At 31.1% G+C, this 11532-nt stretch overlaps 1 pseudogene across 3 annotated transcripts; it reads right to left on the bottom strand.

The window, feature by feature from the left end:
• Nucleotides 1-464: 464 nt before the first annotated feature.
• LOC114178544 (protein ROH1D pseudogene) lies at nt 465-2626 on the bottom strand (annotated as a pseudogene). 3 transcript variants are annotated; one of them, XR_014993938.1, is made up of 2 exons: nt 2397-2626; nt 465-1968 (listed from the first exon to the last, which is right to left on the bottom strand). The product of XR_014993938.1 is annotated as a protein ROH1D pseudogene, transcript variant X1 (transcript). The 3 variants fall into 3 exon arrangements; XR_014993939.1 differs by having other exon boundaries at nt 465-1953; nt 2397-2619; XR_014993940.1 differs by having other exon boundaries at nt 465-1982; nt 2397-2617.
• Between the last annotated feature and the right edge of the window lie 8906 nt (nt 2627-11532).

The following is an 11532-nucleotide window of genomic DNA, read 5'->3' as shown; positions in this document are numbered from 1 at the left end:
AGTATTTGAGCAGTTTAAACATAAATGCCTTTTATTTAATGATGCACTGCGTATCATACTAGGGAAAGTGGAAAGCGAACATGTGCAAAAACTGAATACACAGTATTAGTAGTACCAAGTGAGATATCAAATTTACTGCTACCTTCAACCGGCGCTTTTCTTTGTATCGGCTAAATAAAAGGATAGTCTAAGAAGCTGCGATTCTTTTTAATCTAAGTTGTCCCTTTCAGAAAAAGATTGGATTGTAATGAAAACAAATGTGAAATGGATAATTTCTGCCCATCCTCTATCCCCATGTTTTGGATACAAACAAAGAATAAAATTTGAACTAATAATCTTGTATTGTACATGTATTCAATTGAAACGCCCTCCATTAGACCCTTTGTTCAAGTTCCCTTCCAGGCATTGTGCAAGTGCCTTCTGACTGAAGTTATACTTGCTGCATTAAAAATGACCGCATACAATTGCAACAAAAACACCATTTTATATAGCAAAGCAAAGAAACTATAAACTATTAAATTCGTAAACTGACCATTCTTTTTTTCAAACAAGTACTGAGAATAATACAATGCATACAAGAGAGCTAAAAGATTTATCTGCTTGTCTTGCCGAGTCATTCCTCCTCTCAAAAAATGTACACACTCCGCAAATTTGTACATCTGATAGCTCATCAACAACATACCATTTTCATTGCTCATTATGGCTTGAAGTGCCAAGGTAATCAAGCCCCTCAGTTCGACACGCCATTATCTTCCGGAAGACCTCTCTCACTTGGCGCTCCAACGGGTCCAACCCATTTCTTAAAGCTTCACAGACATGCATTAGCTCCATCACATCACAATCAATTTGTGTTTTCTGGTCATCTGCCAATGGAAACTGAGCTGAATCTATCAGGTCGGTCATGCGGCGGCTGCTACTCTCAATCTGGTGTATCTCCTTCAACAAGCCATTCGAGTTTCGCCGCTCTCTCTTCTTTGACTCCTCAGTGATCCGTTCATGAAGTACCGAAACCGGAGTGCTCCAGGATAATTGCCGTGGGACTGAAAAATGAATGCTTAGACCCCTATCCTGACAAGGAATAGCTGCAACAAGGGTCCACAGAACTATGAGGAGAATGCAGTTCATTGTATAAACCGGAATCGCAAGCCTGCTTGTAGCAGCAATCTCAGTAGGACGAGGTGGAACAAGGTTATTCGCAATGGACTGTAGTTGCTTGGTTGCAGACCAGGACCGAGAGACACTCCACGAATGTGATCTTGAATGCCCTGTTGAGTGATGATCCTTGCTAGAGTTATGTCGCCCAAAAGACCTATTACGCTGAGAAAAGATTGATCCAGATTCTTTCTCATCAAGCATTGCCAATGCTAAATCCATCAGTGCCTTTCTTGCTCTACGGAACTGGCCTTCTGTTAATGCTCTCTTAGATGAACCTAAGGCACAAAAGACAATCTCCAGATGTTTTTGCCATGTGCGAATCTTCTCAATCCCATCTCTGCTTGCATTACAAATGTCAAGCGCCTTCACTGATCTATCAAAGAATTCCGAAACCATGCGATCCAGTGGGGGTTTTGTGACATGCTCTTTGTTATTCGACAGAATGGCTCTGAATTCCTCTTGGCAGAGGATAAACGCATTGAGGACCTTCTGGATCCAACTAATTGTGAGAAACTCCTCATCACTAGCCACAGAAAGGTCTTGGAACCTATCTGTAACACGCTTTTGGAATAATCCAAGCTCTAAATTACAGGAATCGGATTCATGACTTGCTTCCACGGAATGAACTTGCTCCTGCCTCACACCAAATATTGAACGACCAAACGAGGACAGCGACGAAGAAGAGCCCTGATTTTCAGGCATTGCTACGGAGTCACAGTTTTCAGCAAAAGTCCCACTCAAGATCCCCAACAAACCAGACCAGAACAACAGAGATCACATGAAACTCCTCAAAAACAACTGCATTGAATTTCCCTGTTTCAGTTTCACTACCGATAAGTTACTGAACATAAGGAATTCAAAGTATCCTCCACAGTCCAGCAAAATTCACACCAAATATCCATTTGACAACCTTACGACTATCAAATATCGATCAAGTTAACAGATCAACCAAACTTTAATACCTAAATCGAAACCCAAATCTCAAAAGATCTCAACTTTCAATAACATGAGTTCCATGTTCTTCAAATTCAAAAACTACGAAAACTCAACTAAAAGTCAAACCTTGATCTCTAACCCAGATAACCATATGCTAAAACAACCTTAAAAAAAGTGTTGGGTTTCTTAAAATATCATCGTTTTATAAAAAATAAATAAATAAACAAACAAACATGAAGAGCAAGAGCTTGCAACTTGTAAGAAGGCTTGGAAGAACAATAGATAATAGAGAATAAAGAAGGTACCTCTGAACTTGAGAAGTTTAGACCCGAGAGAAGAAGACGATTGGAAATTTCAGGGGCAAAAAGGTGATCCCAGAAAACGTAGAAGTGACGAAATGGGAAATGGGAAATCCCAAAACCCTAGCGAAGGACCAAAGCCAGGGGCTTTGGTATACGCTAGTTCAGGGGAAGCAAAAGCGATGTAGTTGGAATGTTATTATTGTGAAGAGTTCTGACAAGACAACTTTTTTTAAGGTTATTTTCAGAAATATAAGAACGCACAAGATTTTTGTCTCCAGGTCATGTCATGCTTATGCTTAAAAAATTACAATTTAAATAATTCCCAGCAGAAAATGTTCCCCTTTTCAAGGTATAAAAAATAATTTGGTATTAAAATTCTATAGTGTTTATTTGAGGTTCTAAACTTTAATATGCGTGAAAATAATTAAAATTAAACTAATTAAGAAAGCCAACTGATATAATTTAATTTTATTAATCTTAATTTTAATTTTAAATTTTGATACCATGAAAAAAAATTATTGAAAATAAAATCATACTTAATTAAAGGATATTTTAGGAATGATGCGAAAATAATTAAACTTACTTAATTTAATTCCACCATAAATTGTATTTTTCTATTTTAATTAATTTTTTCAAATTTATATGTATGAAATTATTGTAATAAAATAATATTTTATGGAATTATCTTGTTTACTCATTGTAATTTCTACTTCATGATAAATACATAAGTGTAAATTAATTAAAAATTAAGTGAGCAAATGGTTATATAATTATTAAAAAAATAATTAATGGTATGTTAAACTTTAAAAAATAATAAATATATACAAGCAAACTTATTGTTTAAATCAAATTAATTCAATTATTTGACTAAACTCTTAACTTTAAATTTTAATAAAATTAAATGTAAATTATTTATTGAAATTTAATAATTTTTTGAACTTGATCGATAAACTACTTGTAAACTTTTACGTTAATAAATTTAAGTTTAAGTATTTTAATTTATCTTCCAATTATTTATTTATTTATTATTATACTTTCTAATTTTAAAATAATTTTAAGAGACTAGTGTTGATATCAATTAAAATAACATATTAACTTTAAAAAGTTAGTTTAACAATGTTATAAAATTTTGATGGAGCATCATTGATGAATTAGCACGTAATTGAATGATTGTCATTTAGATATAACATCCTAGTAGGATCCCTCTCACAAAGAAATAAAGAAAAAAATAATCCAATATAAAAGTTGGCCAACAAAGGAAGAAAGGATGAGATTGGATGTTGCTACATTTGAGATGGATAAATCTTCTAGTAAGAGAAAATAAAAACTTCACGATAAAAAGAGTCCTTTCTAAATCCTATATAAACGATAATGACCATGCATATAAATTAAATCTTCTTAATGAGTATATTGTGATTCATAGTTTGAGTCTAAGCAACTCTTCTTATAAAACATATCTTCAAATTTGTGAACAATTTTTTTTCTAAGATAGGACAAATATGTGATCATGAAATAAGGGAGAAACAATTCAAGGATGAGAAAAGACCTTTGATGGTGGAGAAGCTACTCAAGGAGTCTTTACAGAGAACATGATTAAAGAAAAAAAAAAGAAATAAATTCAAAGGAAAATTACAGAACTTGAAGAGGAAATTAGGAGGCATAACAATTTGTAACTTTTAGAAGTTTCTAGAATATTATTGTAGTAATTCTTGTGTAGAAGTTTTTAAGATGTTTTAATAATTTCTAGGAAGCTATAGAAGGTATAAACAAGTAGAGATATACATAAACTCACTTAACTAACACATGATTGAAGAGGTTAAACAAGTTTATGCACCTAACCACATTTTTTCGTATAAAAGTTATAACTTTCTTCACGTGACACGTTCATTTTAGCACCACATGTCACTTTTAACATGGTTGCATATGATTTCTTTACCCATTTCTTACATGGATTTTGAACCCAAATCTTTTCTATATAATCTTCACACTTGAAATTGAATGAATTAAAGTTCATGAAAATTTTGGGAGTCTTGCGTATGAAACTCCTTTTTATGAATTTTAATATCGGAGAACTTCTTCTAGTGAATATTCATTGCATTTATTCCGGGAAGAATTTTACTGTATTTCTTTTTCCCATTTCTTTTCCTTAATCTAATTTTATTTTGGTTTAAATATGTTTCGGTATTTGAACTTTGTCACGAAATTAGAATTCGTCATATTTTAAACTTTAATACATTTTAGTCTCCAAACTATAAAAATGAATGGATATAATATAGTCATTTTAACTTAACTATGTTATTTTTTTAACGTATCAAACGTGTTTTAAGCTAACATTTGACATGTTCTTACTTTAATGTTAACTGGAAACGCCGTTTAACAATCCCAAAAAGATTAACGTCATTAGGTTAAAATGATTATATCTATTCATTTTTAAAGTTTGAGGACTATATCAAAGTTTAAGACAAGGACGAATTTCAATTTCTCATCTAAGTTTAAGGACTAAAAACATATTTAACCTTATTTTTCAATTGTACATTATTTTTGTGTTTGATCTTTTTGTGATCCAGAGATAGCCTTAAGAAGCTCATTTTTTATAAAAGTCTTCTCTGAGTTTATAGATTAATATAATTACAAATGAAGAAAAACCAAATTAAGAATGGGGAGAGAATTTAGAAAATACAACTGAAAAAAATTAGAAATAAATTTAAAGATTTTTTTTTCTAAAACAAGAAAGACTCAAGAAGATCAGTGAAGAAAAGATAAGGAAGAAATTGTAAATTTTAAGCAATTTTAGATTATAGAAAATCACTATAATAGATTATTACTCATAGTGGGTGTAGATAAGTATCTTGAAAAACAAGGATGAGACTTTTCATATGTTTAAAGAGTGGCATGCCATGGTAAGTAATTAACATGGGACCAAATTGAACATGATCAAGACTAAAAATGGATTAGAGTTTGTTACAAGGAAGTTTAATGAGTTTTGTAGGGTAGAAGGTATAAGAAGTCATAAGATGATCTCAATTACACAACAACAAAATGAGCTCACTAAGAGGATGAACAAAATCATTTTGAAGTGTTTAATATGTATGTTGTTGGGGTTGGTTTGCATAAGTTCTTTTTGGGAGAAGTTGCATACAATGTCTTCAACTTGATTAACAAGAGTCTATCATCTCTAAAGTTTAAGACTCCATCAAGGTTTGGAGTGGAAGTATAACAAAAATATGAGAATTTGTGTTTGGTGTTTTATCGTTTGCACATGCTAAAAAGAATAAGTTAGATGTATAGGTTGAGAGATGTAAGATCTGAAAAAATTAAATAAATAAATATTTATTTAATATAAATGCGGGTAAAAGGATTTTATAGTAATTAATGTGGGGATTTATGGCACGGAGCAGTTATAGCTAAAGTGGTTGAGTGTGTGAAGTGTTGTTGATAGGACTTGGATTCAAGTCTTGTGTATGCCATTATTGTGAGATTTTAATTGTTTAATTATTTTGTGTGCATGCATGAACACCTGACATGGTGTCATAATTATATAGATGTGCATAAAATGTTAAGAATCATATGTGATAGATGGTTGAGCATATGGTAATTGGGTGGATGAGGGTTTGAACCTTGGTTAGTGCGGTATAGTCCTTAATGTCCCTTAATGATCAATTTCTTAGAGCAATTTTTGGTGCAAGAAGGAATCCTTAGAGTGCCTTGGAGCAGGATTTCCAGCTACAATTCTTGATTTCATATCTCTGTATTCATGTAAAGGCGTGATGTATGGAATATATGTATGTGTCTTTCTTTCTGCAAAATTCTGGAATTTCTAGGTTTCTGGAATTTTCCAGAAACTGTTTGGTGGGCCTTCAAAGCCGCCAGGCGATGCATGCAATTGTTGCCTATTTTCCTGGGTTCTGTTATGAATTGCCTGGCAACGCGCATTGATTTTTCCCAATTTTGTGTTCTGGGGCAATTGTGGGGTCTCTCATATGTGTGTGTGTGTGTGTGTATATATACACACACACACATATGTTCGTGTGAATGTGTATTGTGAAAAGTGTTTGAAAATGCCACTGTGAAATAAGGATAGTATGAATCCATGTATGGGTTGTGGTCGGTGTTGTTGGGAATCCTATGTGAGAATACAAATGGTTGTTTGTATTGGTTAGCTCCACTTAGTTATTACAGATGGTGTTCATAACATGATATTTCCACGCGTGTTGGTCTACGAGTGAAAGGCTCGTAGAGGTTAGACCATGAGTGGTGGCTCGTGGCAGCATGTGTCATCTTAAGGTCATTGTCCAAGTGTGTAAAATCTCGATGAACATTGTGAAAGGCCATGATTTATAGTGCATAAGGGTGGAGGTCCTCAGAAGGGGTTTGGGTGAATTTTAAATGCTTTGAGTGAAGGTTTTATGAGATGTCTTTGATTATGTTTAATTCTTTGAGCTAACCCTATCTGCTTATGTTTGGCGATGATCGTGTGGCGTATCACACAAGAGCATATGTTATTTCAGGTACTGATGATGTCGACGCATAGAGTCAGAGATGGGCTAGCATGTGAAATGTTTTAAAGAACGTTTTATCTTTTTGTAATCAATTTATATATGAATGGAACTTTGGATTTTGTAATAGTTAAGTCTTGATTTATGGATTTTGAATTAAGGCACGTTTAATAAAGTTTAAATTTTCCCGCTTTAGGAAAGACGATTTAAATTCGGAGTTAATATTATTATTGTTTTCTTTTATTTAAATAGTAATATCCGCCTAGGATGTTACAAGAGATGTATGTTTATTGGATATGTAGGTGTCAATGAGCATACGTAGTATAGACATCACATTCAATGAAACTTGAATGGCTATGATGTGTAGAGATGAAAAGAAAAGTAAGGAGAAAGTCCATGTTGATGTAGAGTCTTCTAGTGATGGACCACATCGTCTAAAGGTGTCAAATGATCAAGCATCAAGTGATATAAATCAACTTTTACCTCTTACTCAAGAAGGCCAAAACATACAAAAGTTGAATCCAACTATTAACTCATACGTGATAGGGATAGAAGGATTAACCTTATTAGTTATGCTTTGACTAAGATTGAAAAGATGGAAGGTTTAGAGCTTAGAAGCTTTCAGGAGGCTATACAAGGCATAAAAGGTCAATAATGACAAGTTGCCATAAAGGAAGAGCTTGAATCTTCGAAGAAGAATCACATTGGATGTTTGCCGATCTACCAAGAAAACAAAAGGTTGTAGGATGCAAGATTGGTGGCAAAAGGTTCTACATTAATGGAGTGGGTAAACTATATTGAGATCTTCTAACATGTGGTAAAATACTATTGAATAAGGATTTTAATTTCAATTGTTAACCAATACGGTTTGGTGTTAGGATAATTTGATGTGAAAACCTTTTTTTTTTGCATGGAAACCTATAAAGGATTGTTTACATGTAGTAGCTTAAGGTGTTTTTTAATGAGGAATGCAAGGTGTGTCTCTTAAAGAAATCATGGTATAGATTGAAACAAAGTTCAAAGCAATTGTACAAAAGATTTGATGATTTCTTGAGACAGGGTTATAGAGGAACAATTATGACAGTTGTGTCTAAAGCCCTCAAAAGAAAAGAAAATATTGTGTTGTTCTTGCTCTTATATGTAGGAAATATCCTTATAACCAACCATCATAAATAACTTAAAGGATCTTAAAGAAAAATTAAGCCCTGAGTTTGAAATGAATGATTTGATCCTACAAGACAAATATTGAGGATGGGCATATAGAGGGATCACTAGTTGAGGCATTATGTTTATCTTAGAAAGAATATTTGCAAAGGTGGTTGAAAGATTTAGAATGCATGAATCTAAACATGTGGGAACACTACACAAAGCTCTTCATTATCCAAGTTCCAAGTTTTGAGGAAGGTAGAATAGATGAAACTTGTTGCATATGCTAATAGTGTAAGAAGCATCATGTATGTTATGGTTTGTTGTATACCGGATCAGACACATGTTAGTGTGGCTAGCATGTTTATGGCAAATATAGGATATGCTCCATTTGAATTAGGTGTTGAGATATTTGAATAAAACAATATTATTTGGTTTAGTGTATAGATTATCTACCCATAGCAAAGTTTTTATAGAGAGGTTTGTATACGTTGATCATGCGAGGAATGTTTATACCAGGAAGCCATTTTCTGGATATATTTTTACATTGTTTGGAATTGTAGTTTGCTAACAAACCAATTTGCAATCAATGGTGGCTTTATCTACTACCCAATATATTATGCGCATTGAGGGATTGAAGTACACACTATGGTTGAAGGGGGTGATAAGAGAGTTGGGTAAGGATTATGTGACTATTCATTGTGATAATCAAAGTACCATACATCTAGTTGATAATCATATTTACCATAAGAGGACAAAACACATAAACGTTAGACTACACTTTATGAGAGACGATGTTGATTTTAAGGAGGTCAAAATCAAGAAAATAACTTCATAGGAAAATCCCATTAATATGTTCACAAAATTCCTACCAAGATTGAGGCTTAAATGGTGCCTAAAGCAGACATTTTTTTTTGTTTAAGGACAAATGGAGATAATGTCTGGAGTTCTTTTATAATTTGAAGTCAAGTTTGGGAATTGTGGTGATTGACTCTAAATCATGTTCAAGGGACAATCTATTGGAGCTCAATTAAACCATGTCATCATATGATGGAAAGGAATAAAAGATTTATTAATGACAATCTTGTAGTTTTAAGACTATCTAGATTATTTAAGATTAGTTAGATCATTTAACGTGTTTTATTGTAATTAGCTTAATGACTTTTTCTTTAATAAGTTTAAGTTATTCTAGCTTTTATATATATATATATATATATATATATATATATATATATATATATATATATATATATATATATATGACATACTTGTAAAATTATTTGTCATAATAATAATAAAGTTAATCCTCTTCTTGCATTATTTTATTATATAGTATGATTAATTAATTATAAGTAACTTATAACTAATATTTTTTTTCTTCAAATTGCAATGTTATACATTAATTAAAAAATTATGTCATATATTTAGAAGTTGGGTAAGAACAAAAGTACACGTAACATGAACGGAAGGGCAAATGGAGGCAACTTCCAACTATGTATTTCCTTAAATTTCATATGTTGAAAGTTACACAAGCAAGTGCATATTATTTGCTTCTCTTACATGATCAGTATAAGAAGCAGTATCAAAGATATTAATAGAAAAAACATGAGACAAAAAAAACTTGAGACAAAAGTTAAATCTATTTCAAACTGCACAACCTAAAGCAATGTGTTTGCTTGCAAAGTTGGAACCTAAAATACTAAAGAAGAGTTTAGTTTGAAGGCAACCAATCCTACATTCTATTAAGTCACTAACTAAATATAAAAATATATTCATTTTTATTATATAAAATATTTAAATAAATATTTTTTTAGTTATTATATAAAATTAATTATGTGTATTTTATAATAAACTTTCAAATTTATTTTAAACATAAAACACTATAAAAAATAATGTTAGATGTGGCGGTACAGTTCAAATAAACTGCCATAAAATAGGTGGATAAAATTGCTTCTCCTTTCTACCAACCAGGGCCATCTCCTGGAACCTATTTTAGTGGTTTGATTTTGTCTTTTTCCATTTTATTTTCTACAATGTTTATTTAACTCTTGAGGAAATTAATTATTTATAAGAAGAAAAATCATCATTGGTGTTTTGGGTTATATGAATTGGAAAAACATTAAAGCATTTATTGGATAAAGATAAATATCCAGGTAATTCAAATGCAACACATTCTCACTCCCTACTCTACTCTATTGGTTAAACATTTTCACTATTCTCCTTTGTATTTATAAACTTTATCTTCTTAACTTAATTAACTAAGTATGATGATTGACTTCAATCTTATATGTGTAACTTACATCTTATCTTGTCTTATTTTGATTGATTTTGAAATGGTGAAATACAAATGGTTCTACTAAAGACAAATCTAACTAATAGTAATATTACACATAGTACAAAATACTTATTCCTAACTTGGTGAATGAGCTATTGTTCTGGTAGAATTATTGTTAGTAGTGTTGTAGCGATAACATAATTACAAGTAGTTGAACTAATAGTTTTTTTAGTTAACTTTGTTCCATTTAATGTTTCTTCATGTAAAATTTAGTTGTTTATTTAAGAAATTACATAATTTTATTCTAATAAAAATTGAAATTGAATAATTTTTAAGTAATTTTTTTATTCGAGGCATCGGATGTTGAAAGTTATGTTTCATTATCGATTGAAGATCAAGTGGGGAAAAGAAGACTAATTAGAAAGACAATTATAGAAATTTAGAAAAATGTATTATTGAAGATCAAGCGGAGAAAAGAAGCTAGTTTGAAAGATAATTATAGAAATTTAGAAAAATGTATTATAATAATGTGAGATTTTTTTGTTTTTTGTTTTCAACCCGTAAACTTTTGAATGATATTGGATACTATTAACTTGTTTAATACTAATTATGAATGAAAATATTTGTGATCAAAATTTATTTGTGATATACATTTTTCTATTTTACTTTTTATGATTTTATGAAAAGCAAGTTAAATAAATTAAGAAACTATAAAATGGTTGAAATAAGTTTGCATTCAAGTTATGACAGTTCAAAACATTGTATTGTATTTTAGTACAGTGCAAATAATGATGGTTTTAGGTGCGCTTTTAGCATTAATTTTTTTAAAATAAAAAAATTATGGCAATTTTAACTGTCATTATTTGTGTAGTGCATTAAATGACGAGTGTTGCGGCGTTTTTCATAAAATCATCATATTATACTTTATGGTGGCAAAATATATGATGGTACACGAGCCTGCCACACGCACAAAATATGACAGTCATAAGCATCATTTTATACAACAAATAACCATCGTATTTAATACGATTTTTTGTAGTAAAGACCCGTACTTTTTTCAAAGAGAAAAAAATAACTATTAATGTCATCTAGTTTCTAAAAGTATTAACATAAACTAATTATTAACATCAACTTATATTTCACAAAATAATTACCTAGAATTACAATTTATATAAAAAGAAAGTTTTGAATATAAAGTTCGTATTATAATTAGTAATAATGA

Source organism: Vigna unguiculata, chromosome 3 (genome assembly GCF_037176805.1).
Source record: "Vigna unguiculata cultivar grain cowpea cultivar isolate G323 ecotype 2 chromosome 3, ASM3717680v1, whole genome shotgun sequence".
NCBI lineage: Eukaryota > Viridiplantae > Streptophyta > Magnoliopsida > Fabales > Fabaceae > Vigna > Vigna unguiculata.
This window is presented reverse-complemented; position numbering and strand designations above follow the sequence as displayed.